The sequence below is a fragment of the Rutidosis leptorrhynchoides genome, chromosome 4 (assembly GCF_046630445.1).
Source record: "Rutidosis leptorrhynchoides isolate AG116_Rl617_1_P2 chromosome 4, CSIRO_AGI_Rlap_v1, whole genome shotgun sequence".
Classification (NCBI taxonomy): Eukaryota; Viridiplantae; Streptophyta; class Magnoliopsida; order Asterales; family Asteraceae; genus Rutidosis; species Rutidosis leptorrhynchoides.
This window is the reverse complement of record NC_092336.1, coordinates 293,602,018-293,615,694: the sequence shown is the minus strand read 5'-3', so window position 1 is coordinate 293,615,694 and position 13,677 is coordinate 293,602,018.

Here is a 13,677-nt window from a genome sequence, read left to right as displayed (position 1 = left end):
TTTTACTACAAAATACATTAGGTGAGTATATAGTCCCACTTTTAAACTCTAAATATTTCGGGATGAGAATACATGTATTTTATGTTTTACGATATGGACACAAGTAACTGAAAAATATATTCTACGTTGAGTTGTACCACTGGCATACTTCCCTGTAGCTTGGTAACTAATATTTACAGCGGTATTGTAAACGCGAATCCTGTTGATAGATCTATCGGGCCTGACAACCCCAACCGGACTGGACTACCAGTATTCAACGGTTGCACAGTACTTCGTTTCATGACTACACTTGGTACGGTGTAGTAAGATTTCATAATAAAGGGAATATGCGACGTGATTAAATGTTAAGTGTGGTTACCAAGTGCTCAACCACTTAGAATATTTTTATTAAAATGTTTATATATGAAATCTTGTGTTCCATAGTTATAACGCTGCTAGCAACAAACCTATATATCTCACCAACTTTATGTTGACATTTTAAAGCATGTTATTCTCAGGTACGAATTAAGTCTTCCGCTGTGCATTTGCTCATGTTAAGGACATTACTTGGAGTCGATCATCGCAATGGGACCAACTGTTGAAGACTTCGTCCGAGAGGATTAGTCGCGGACGTTTCAGTTGGTATCAGAGCTTTGGTCTTAGCGAACCAGATCTTGCATTAGTGTGTCTGACTAGTAGTTGTTAGGATACATTAATGAGTCTGGACTTTGACCGTGTCTACATGTCAAAAGTTTTGCTTATCATTTCTAGTCGGAAATCATCTACTTATCATCCTTAGGAAATTGCCTGCTTATCATTCATAAGTCTAGACACGCCTTACTGCCTTTATTGCATAGATAGTGTATAGACAAATTTATATCTTAGCGTATCTATTACGGTAAACTTTGCCTGATATCTTCCGTAAATTTCTCCGTAATTTAAGGGATCCTGGTACTATATATATCTAGGCATATTATGCATTGAGAATACCATCCAACTATCATTTGCTGTCACTAAGCTTTTCATACCAAAAATCTTTTCTGTGATCGCGTACAATGGCCTCTACGAATCGACCAAGTTCTTCTGACTCTGAAGATAGCGTGACGGGAGCGCACCAACCGATCAACTACCGTGATTTCTTTAGAAAGTGGGGATGGGTTCGCGAAATACTTACCCTATGGAGAAATAAAGAAGGTACTCCATATCACGAGCCGAACTTACCACCTAACGTCGGAGTGCTCGACCCGCTCACCGGCGAACCTGTTCGCAACACCGTTTATACCCTTTTTGCAAGAATTTTTCGTCTTGAGGCTACCATTAACGGAACTAGAGAAGATATCCGACCTCTACCTCACACTGATAACCAACCAGGGTTAGTAGAAGAAGTTAAAGAACTCCGAGCTCGAGTGTTAACTTTAGAGAGCACGGTACACAATTTGCAAGCACTAGCAGTATCATCAACACCAGTAACATCACCAGCCTCAGCACCAACAGCACTAGTACCACCAAGAACAACATCCGCGTCACCAGCTTCGACATTTCATTCTGTACCTCGAGTATAATCATCGTTCTACATGACGTTCTACATCATTTATCTTAGTTCGACATAGTGATTATGTAATCTCTAATGTTTTAGAGATTATATATTCTTGTTCTAACGGTAAATCAGATGAGTTAATATCATATTAACTCATAAAAGTCCATGATTACATCTGAAGAAAATATATATATGTATGTATATTTTCATAAAGATTGTAATTAAAAATTCTTTCGTACAAACTGTTAATGGTGAAAATATTTTAACGGGTAGGTAATACCCGAGGAATATTTAGATTTCACATTAATAAGTTGCACCGTACATTCTTCGAATCTGATTCAACGGTCATTTACTATCCTATGTACAACCACCGATATACGTATCCATTCACCACAGAATAACCATTTCCATTTAAATTTCATATTTGAATTTTGACCTATCAGAATCCAACAAGTGGCATAATGAAGAAAACATTGGACAAAATAAAATTTGTTAGAAACAAACGAGTTAACTAATTGAAATTTTGTTAATAATCCACGCTAACTGTTCCAGCTAACTGTTCCAGCTAACTGTTCCTAGCTAACTGATTACATTTTATTTATCGCAATTTAATTATCGCAATTTTATTTATCGTCATTTAATTTCTGTTATTTACTTTACGCATTTAATTTATCGTCATTTAATTTCTGTTATTTATTTTACGCACTTTAAATATCGAGACACGTATACAAGGTTTTGACATATCATATCGACGCATCTATATATATTATTTGGAATAACCATAGACACTCTATATGCAGTAATGCGGGAGTTAGCTATACAGGGTTGAGGTTGATTCTCAAATAATATATATACTTTGAGTTGTGATCGAGTCTGAGACATGTACACGGGTCACGATACGTATTAATTAATTCGAATATTATAAATTAAATTATATATGAATTATTGTACTGTTAACTGTGGACTATCGATTGGGACTATCAACATTGGACAATTAAAAAAATGAATTAAAATATTAATTATAACATATGAAACTAAACAATTCTTCAAGTTTGCCACTTGATCTCATTTTAAACCTCATTTGTATCTTGACGATTACAATCCGCGTTCAAATCTTTCATGATTCTTGAAAACACCTCGATCGAGAAGATGAACCAGCCGCGTTTCATCTACGGAAGAAAAGGTTGATGCATATAGTTATGCACCTGAAAAACTCTCGGAAACTGAGTAAACGTTTAACCCGTATCTGTGCTAGCTCCTTTGGCGTTATTATTACCGAAAATAACTTTGCAACCCCTTTCCAAATTAGCCAATTTTATCACAGCTCCAGCTAGTCAACTTCGACTTTTCGTTCGAAATAACCTTACTATAACCTTGATTTATATGCGTGCTCATTTATTGTTACCAGAGAACCTTTTACATTCCACCATATTACCATCAGCGTTTAATCATCTAAAAACATAATTCTCCTGAAACCACCTCGGTTTGATAACCGATGACCCAGATCCGTTAACTTTGAAAATTCTGACGAAGCAGTGAAAGCTATAAATGGTCTTAATGGCCAAATGTGATAATAAAAGAATGGAATGTTGGTAACACTCAATAGAAAATTGGTATTGGAAAACGAATTGAGCAAACCATGAAGGAGACTGTGGATAAATCACAAACACTAAACCTGTACTTAACAAATCCAGATGATTCAGTATTAGCTAAAACCTTTAAACGAATATCTTGTTCCTTACTTATTCTAAATCCTTGCGGAAACATTTTCTTCATCATCCTTCGATCTAGAAATTTCAACATATCGTCATAAAAATCTTCTATATTTCTGAAGATATCTTCATAAATATCTTCGTCCGAAATTATCTATCTTCTCGTGCTATCTATGTTACCTCATAAAAGAAATTGTTTCAGTTTCTATCCTTCTATAAAATTTGAGTTTAAATAATGGATGATTTTTGAGAAGTGTAGGGAATTGAAGCATGAGTTAGTATAATATAATGACGCCGGGCCAACGTGGTTATATTACAGTAAGTCATGCTAAATTTCTAATGAAACGTGATGATGGTTCACAGATCTTACCATCATCATGTGCCATGTTACATGACTCTTTCATTATACTTAATCTCTAAGCGTATCACGAAAATATTTTCTTGATATTTCTGTTCTTCCGTAATTCCAACAGTTGTTAAAAATTCGTGCTAATACATTTTCCTTCTGATTAGAAGATTTCTCTAAATTCCTTGAATTCTGAAAATCAACCTTGATTATGTCAGAAGTTAAGATGAACCTCTAATCACTTCATTTCACTCATTTGTGATAGCTTCACTCGTACGCTTCGCATGATCGAATTGTTTTATCCATATTACTCAATATTGATAGAACCTATTTATCAGTCATATTCATCATGAAAATATTTTATTGTTAGCCATGACAACCTCTATCAAATTTCGGGGACGAAATTTCTTTAACGGGTGGGTAATGTAACGACCCGGAAAATTTCTACTTATTTTAAACCAAACTCTCGACGATTCATGAACACGATATAGTCATCCGTGATAAACTATCGGCATAATTAAACATAATGATGGCTGCTCATACCTCTTTTATATTATTAAGAACCACGTTTTTATTTCATTTAATTAATATATATATGCATGTACTAAATATTTTGTGTCTTGATCTATGTTTTCTATCGAACTCACAATCAATCAACTTCTTTACTATTACTATTTCCTTTACAACTAGCACATATAACTTTACAGCTATCATATGAAACTTGTTTTCTTTAGTCAACAACTAAACATGTTTTATATATATATTACTCCCTTCACTTGCATCGTGTACCATTCCCATCCATATTATCAAACATTTTTTTTTCTTTTTCTCTGCTTGCTTAAGCATGTACTCATAAACATACTTTGTCACCATTTTGATTGCCACTAATGTCGAGGAAGACCACCAAGACACCATCCATTTCTTATTCTTTGTTGTTGCTACCCAAGATTTACAATTGACACCGAGATCACAACGACCACCACCGGTCATAATTCTTCCATACACCACCATTCCATACACCACCATGCATAACTATCGTGATCTCATATTCTTAGGTTCCGATCAAATCACCTCAACACGAAACCACCACGCTTACGGTTTCCATCAAACCACCATTATCACGACCTTTCATCATGTAAACCCACCACTTTTCTATATGTAAACCGCCACCATTCTTTTAATCACCTTACAACCAAATACCATCAGACATCGGACCACCAACACCACGAGCCACCTTGCAAGTAAACTGCCACCTACGTTGATCTTAGATACTTTCTTCCACTCCTTTTTACCATTCGATCGAACTCACCTCCACAACCACCGGTTAAACCATCCTCACCACCATAGAACGCCACACTCACTTTCAATCACCACCTCCTCCATCACTCTCTCACCTATCTCTCTCTCTAAAATCACGGATGAACAACCATTAAACAACTACAATTGCTCGACTACTTTCTGTTTTTGCTTCCATCGTGACCCACGAAGGATCACCAACAAGACCACCTTTCACCACCCACTTGCTTGACAATTATCCTAACCAAAAACCAACATCACCTTCATCAAACTATACGCAGGTTTTCATTTTTTATTTTTTTCCTTTTCGAACGGTTATTGCTAAAGCTGCTTTAACGTTGAAATTTTGATTTTCAAAGGAATGTGTTATACAATATTGGGGTGATAAGAGTTGAATGGTAGTAGTCTACAAACCCCTATACCCTTTAATAACAAATGGCGTGTTTTTACTTCTATGGCAGACAATTTCCAAACATATAACCCACTTGCTTTAATAAAGAAATGATAAATATGGATGATGAGGTGATGATAACGACATGATGAGGAGTGCACACGGATTTTTTTTTTGTTACTCCTACCGTGACATTTATGTTACAAAACCAAAGCCATCAATTTTTCTTCCGAGCTGTGTTGATTGTTTATGATTAATTGGGCTGCTTGTGAATCAAAATAATCACACAAATTGGGCCGTCTATTTACTGGTAATGTTGGGCCGAAGGAGTTGGGCCAAGCCAGAGGTGATCGAGCTGTTTACAAGAAAGATTGATGATGGTGTTCGATTAAGGATATGATGAATAGCGGGATAGGCAACGATGTTAAAATTATGGTTTTATGAGACTAAATTGATGAAGTTATAAACATGATTATGATTAGGATACAAGATGAATTATGATGATGAATACGGTGGTTAATGATGATGGTTATAGGTTACTAGGTGATGATGACGATCCGGTTATGTTAATGAAAAGGATGGTGACACGTTTATAGATTGATTAATAAAAGATGATGTGATTATGATATAAGCGTTGATGTTGAGGATGATAACTTATAATGATGATGATAATTGTTGCATGATGATAATGAATCATGATAGATGAAACGATTAATGAATAATATTAGATAATCATGATAGATGATGTAAGTGATGATGATGGTTGAATGTATATATTCGAATAATTAAGAAGAAAAGGGAATCAAAATCATTACGGGTTAAACATATTAAGTTTCAGAAAAACAGAAATGGTTAGGTTGTTATCGGGTTAGCGGGACGTCACGGGTTTAAACCCGGAGTTGGGCATTTTCCTTTAAAGGGCTACTTACTTGAGGTAGTTTACTTATTATTATTATTATCATTATCATTATCATTAAAATTAAAATTAACATTTTAATTAAAAATTATTACTATCATTATTATTATTTTCATTAGCATGATTTTTATATATAATTTTATTTACATTATTTTTATTATCATTAACATTAATATTATTATTATTACCGTAATATTGTTACTATAAACCTAATAACATTTTTACATAAATATTTACATATAACAAAATTTGATTTAACAATATAATTATATAGATATATATATATATGTGTTAATATAACCATGTGTATAATATTAATATACAAAATAAATATATAACCTTTGAAATAACAAATATATTACTAAACTAAATAAGTAACGTATATAAGTTAGTTTGATTATTATTACATGTTAATTATATGTGTTAATATATATATAAATGATATAGGTTCGTGAATCCGAGGCCAACCCTATACTTGTTCAATGTCGTTCTATGTATTTTTACTACAAAATACATTAGGTGAGTATATAGTCCCACTTTTAAACTCTAAATATTTCGGGATGAGAATACATGTATTTTATGTTTTACGATATGGACACAAGTAACTGAAAAATATATTCTACGTTGAGTTGTACCACTGGCATACTTCCCTGTAGCTTGGTAACTAATATTTACAGCGGTATTGTAAATGCGAATCCTGTTGATAGATCTATCGGGCCTGACAACCCCAACCGGACTGGACGACCAGTATTCAACGGTTGCACAGTACTTCGTTTCGTGACTACACTTGGTACGGTGTAGTAAGATTTCATAATAAAGGGAATATGCGACGTGATTAAATGTTAAGTATGGTTACCAAGTGCTCAACCACTTAGAATATTTTTATTAAAATGTTTATATATGAAATCTTGTGTTCCATAGTTATAACGCTGCTAGCAACAAACCTATATATCTCACCAACTTTATGTTGACATTTTAAAGCATGTTATTCTCAGGTACGAATTAAGTCTTCCACTGTGCATTTGCTCATGTTAAGGACATTACTTGGAGTCGATCATCGCAATGGGACCAACTGTTGAAGACTTCGTCCGAGAGGATTAGTCGCGGACGTTTCATATATACACATCAAATCAACATCCTAATCAACATTATTAATGCCCTAGATATGAGGTAACTAGGATTTTTCAAGTAGCATGAATTATTAGTAAGAAAACAAAATTAGGAATCTTTTTCTTTCTTTATAAACTAAAAACGTTTTTATGAATGAACACCATTTCTTCACTCCATTTTCTCTTACCTACACCCTCATTTCTCTCTCAAAATACTCCTAACTTCATACTTGATCATCTCCAAGCATTTTCCCCATCATTTAGCTTCAATTACAAGCCTTAAACACCATAAGAAAACTCTTTCAAGAACTTATCAAAATAACCACCCATTTGAAGAAGTATACTTCCAACCTTTTGATCTAACTCCACCACTCTTTGATTCCAAGATTTTTTTCTTATCTCTTACGGTACCTTTGTCCAAGTAACTTGAGGTAGTAACCTTGTTCATAATCTTGTTCGATTCATAATTATATAGCTATCTTATTTTATGTTGTAAAATTTTAACAACAAGAACATAGTTTGAATGATTTCAAACTTGTTTGCAAACTAAATAGATCCTTCTAACTTAACTTTTAAAACACTTCAAGACCTGTAATATATCATAATAATACGCTAACTTAACAAGATATAACTTGGTTTTACAAAGAACACCTTAAAAACTGAATCTACGTCGTCGGAGTGCAACCGGGTGCTGTTTTGGGTTTGATAATTAAAAACCATCTTGAACTTTGAATTGGAAGTTCATGTTCTGGAAAAATGATATTTCTTATGAATATGTTAACACATAAAAATTTCATGGTTTAACTCAAAGTGTAAGTATTTTTAGAAAAATGATCATTAAATGTTGTTTTTATGATGGAAAATGATCACTTTCATAAGTTTACTAAAGTTTGACCTATAACCTGTGATTTCGAATACAAACTAAGGTATTTTTAGTTCATATTCTTAAAATTTGACTCGATCCAAGGAACTGGCAAGTTGAACCAACAAAAATGGAGTTGTAATGAAGAAACTACGACTAAAACAAGATTGGGTATCCGAAGCTAGTTTAGCTACGAAAATATTTGGAGATAAAGTAATTAATCATATCTTTTCTAATTAATATGATATTTTATATATAATTACTTATGATTTGATTTTATATATTTCAGGACCACCCGTAAACAACACGAGAAGATTAATCATAAGACCTCATGATTGTACGCAACACGTCATTTGACAACACGGTACTTTATGTACGCAACACGTCATTTGACAACATGGTACCATGGGTCGAGATTAATTCTGATCAATACGAATACGATGAAGTCTTTATTTATTTTATTGAGCAACTAATTGTGGACCACTAACATCGGACTGCTAACTACGGACTAAGAAAATATTAAAAGTATTATAAGTATATATATATATATATATATATATATATATATATATATATATATATATATATATATATATATATATATATATATATATATATATATATATATATATATATGTAACGATTACTTGAAAAGAAAATATGTTGATATATTATAAATATATATGGTTAGGTTCGTGATATCTATCGGAGACCAAGTCGAGTTAAATACCTTCAAGGCAAAAGTGAGTATATAGTCCCACTTTTAAACTCTAAATATTTCGGGATGAGAATACATGCATTTTATAATTTACGTTATGGACACAAGTGATAAAAAATATATTCTACGTTGAGTTGTACCACTGGCATACTTCCCTGTAGCTTGGTAACTACTATTTACATATGGTATTGTAAACGCGAATCCTGTTGATAGATCTATCGGGCCTGACAACCCCAACCGGACTGGACAACCAGTATTCAACGGTTGCACAGTACTTCGTTTCGGTGACTACACTTGGTACAGTGTAGTGAGATTTCATAATAAAGGGAATATGCGACGTTGATTAAATGTTAAGTATGGTTATCAAGTGCTCAACCACTTAGAATATTTTTATTAAAACGTTTATGTATATGAAATCTTGTGGTCTATATTTATAACGCTGCTGGCATTAAACCTATATCTCACCAACTTTATGTTGACGTTTAAAGCATGTTTATTCTCAGATTCCTAGAAGTCTTCCGCTGTTTGAATATATGTTAGAGAAACCATGTGCATGGAGTCACACATGTTTTATTCGAGGAAGCATTGCATTCACAAAATCATCACCGTGTATTTATTTTGACTGCATTGTCAACGGAAGTATTCTTGTAAACTGTTAATTTACGGTGATTGTCTATATGTAGAAATCATCAGATGTCGAAAACATTGAATTTTAAATATTCATTTATGGTATATCTTTTCAAAAGAATGCAATGTTTATAAAACGTATCATATAGAGGTCAAATGCCTCGCGATGTAATCATATGTTATTGTATTCGTCCCTATGGATTGGGTCGGGTCGTTTCACATATTTCCCCGGTCGTATTTGGGGGTATAACAATATGATTATTTTGTAGTCTATTATATTACTGAAAATGATTGATTACGATAAACTAATGAACTCACCAACCTTTTGGTTGACACTTTAAAGCATGTTTATTCTCAGGTATTAAAGAAATGTTCCGCTGTGCATTTCTTCATTTTATAGATATTACCTGGAGTCATTCATGACATATTTCAAAAGACATTGCATTCGAGACTTTGAGTTCAACAAGATTATTATTAAGTCATTGATAGTTGATATATTATGAAATGGTATGCATGTCTATTAACTTTCGATGTAATGAAAGTTTGTCTTTTAAAAAACGAATGCAATGTTTGTAAAATGTATCATTTAGAGGTCAAATACCTCGCAATGTAATCATATGTTATTGTATTCGTCCTTATGGATTAGGACGGGTCATCTCATTGAAGGATACCAATCTAAGTCCTATAATCTATTTCATATCGAAATTCATTTCCTTGATAGTACAAGATGGAACTCGCAACTAGTTCAAATTCCTCGGATTCCAATAGCTCTTCCAATTTGGATTTCCACTCGAACTCCGAAAGCAGTGTAACTAGAATGGATCAACCAATCAGCCATCATAAATTCTGGATAAATTGGGGTGGGTTCATAGTCGACTTAATCAATGGAGACAAGAAGAAGGAGATCCTTTCCACCAACCAAATTCACCTCTTGGAGAAGAACCTGAAGCACTTACCGAAGAACCAGTCCGAAACACTATTTTCTCTCTCATTTCTAGAGTATCTCGTCACGATTATATACTATCTTAAATTCTAAATCTTATTCATTCGCTCGTTCCAACCGCCGATCATCCAGGAGTAATAGAAGAAGTCAACGAGCTTCGCGCTCGATTAGTGGCTTTGGAGAATATGGTGCAAAGCTTACAAAGACCAAAAACAGAACCAGTACCACTAACAACATCCCATCGCAAGCCTCAATACCACAAGCACCAGCAGCATCACCGGCATCAATAGTACCACCAGCATCAAAATCACCAGTAGCCTCAACATCACACGCCTTAACATCACAATCTATACTTCGAGCATAATCATCGTTCTTCATATCGTTCTACATCATTTATCTTCATCCTACGTATTGTTCTACATCAAAGATACTTTTGTACAAACTATTAATGATAAGAATATTTTAACGGGTAGGTAATACCCGAGAAATATTTAGATTTCACATTAATATGTTACACTGTACATTCTTTAATTCTGAATCAGCAATCATTAACTATCCTATTTACATTCGCAAATATATGTATACGTTCATCGAAGAATAATCATTTTCATTCAATTACATATTCTAATTTTGACCAATCAAAATCCAAGTCAAGATTTGACAAGTGGCATAATGAAGAAAATAATGGACAAAATAAAATTGATTAGTAACCAATTAATTAACTACAAAAAATTACAAATCTATACTAACCAAATCCTAGCTAACTGTTCCTATACCCATTATGACTATTTCCTTATTACATTTTATTTATTGTCATTTTACTTATCGCAATTAATTATCGCAATTTAATACTCGCAATTTTATTTATTGTCATTTAAAATACTGTTATTTATTTTACGCACTTTAAATATTGTCATTTAAATACTATCATAATATACTAGTCTTGGTTAATCCCGGGACAATATAATAACCTTGATTAACTAGAATATATTTTAAATTATTGGACTATTGGACTACTAACATTGGACTACTAACCTTGGACAATTAAAAAGTATTAAAAGAGTAGGAAATATTAATTATAACACTTTGATTTAAAATATCGTTAATAAGTTACATCTTCTATAGTTAAACATTTATTCAAGTTTGCCACTTGATTCCATCTTAAACATCATTTGTATCTTGACAATTACAATCTTCATTCAAACCCTTCAAATTCTTGAAAAACACCTCAGATTGATAACCAATAATTTAAATATGGTGACATTGAATGCTGATGAAGCAGCAAAAGTTGTAGATGGTCTTAATGGCCAAAAGCTTGATGATAAAGAATGGAGTGTTGAAAACACTCAATAGAAAATTGGTACTGGAAAACGGATTGAACAAACCATGAAGGAGGTTGTGGACATATCACAAGAACTAAACCTATACTTACCGAATCCATATGATTCAATATCTGATGAAATCTTTAGCGAATACCTTGTTCCTTATTTAATCTAAAATCTTGTGGAAAAATTTTCTTCATTATCTTTCAAGCTTAGAAACTCTAAGATATCATCTTACCTATTGATATAAATATCCTCGATATTTCTGAAGATACCTTCATAAATATCTTTGTCCGAAATTATCTATCTCCTCGTGCTATCTATGTTACATTATAAAAGAAACTGTTTTAGTTTCTATCATTCTGTAAAATTTGAGTTTAAATTATGAATGATTTCTAAAGAAGTGTTGAGAATTGAAGCATGAGTCAGTATAATATAATGACGCCCAGTCAACGTGGTTATATTACAGTAAGTCATGCTGAATTTATAATGGAACGTGATGATTCACAGATCTCACCCTCATCATGTGCCATGTTACATAACTCTATCATTCTAATAAACCTCTAAACATATCAAGAAAATATATTCTTGATAGTTCTATCATCAGTGATACTAGTAATTTAACAAATCACATCGTGCTATTACAATTTCTTTCTTAGAACATTAGTCATGTTCATTCGAAACTTCATACCTACGAATTCTGGACCATTACTTGCTTTACTTAAAACCGAGAAGAGAAAAACAAAAGCACAAAGCTTCGAAATATAAATAGGAGTATAAATCACAAAAAATAAAAGAGATCATTAACCGTGGATGGCAATAACTATGGAAAGACAGATGCTAGGAAGGATTATGAAAACCACTACCCCAAGAGTGAAGTAGAAGTAAACAGATTCCTCCGGTGGGAGTTGGAATAGAAGGATGATTGTTGCGATAGTCAGAATGAGGTCAAGGATCAGAACTGGATAAAGCATTTTCATAATCTTTGGAAAAAAATCGAGGAAGAGAAGAAAGGAGTTGTGAAAACAATGGAATGGAAGAGGTTAATTTATAGTGAAAATATCAGACATTGCAATCGAGGCAAATAACCGTATTTAATTAAGGAGAATTCTATTTTCATTAATTATCGAAGAATCAAATCTTATATAGATTTAGAAGATTTTCTATAATTTCCTTGAATTTCGAAAATCAATCATGACTACGTCAAAAGTTAAGACGAATCTCTATTTCTTTATTTCAATCTTTTGCGATAGCTTCACTTATACTCTTCGCATAATCGAATTGTTTTATTCATATTACTCAATGATGATAAAACTCTATTTATCAACTCGTATTCGTCATGAAAACATATTTATTGTTAGCCATGACGACCTCACTCAAATTTCGAGGCGAAATTTCTTTAACGGGTAGGTACTGTCATGGCCCGAAAATTTTTGACTAATTTTAAATCAAACTCTCGATACGATTTAAAATTTTCAACATAATATGCAAAGTCTGTAATGTTATGTCTCAAAAATTTTGAACTGTTTTCATAAATGCAATTACCCTTCGACCGCTTCCGATGATTCACGAACACTTAATTGTAAATGAATGTATGTATATATATATATATATATATATATATATATATATATATATATATATATATATATATAATAACTAGAAATATTGATATACATTTAATCGTTAGAACTAAAAATGTAAAATGAAATACGATATAATTAAATTGTTATTAAAATGAATCTATATGTATATTTAATATATATTAAATATAAATATTAAATGATTGTAATACTCGCTTGATGTTCCGATTGATGTTAAGCAAGTTAAATTCGAACTTATGTGATTTTAAAATAAACGGTGATCCGAAAATGAGTTATACAAATTATAGATTTATTAAAAGTATATTTAGGATCTAA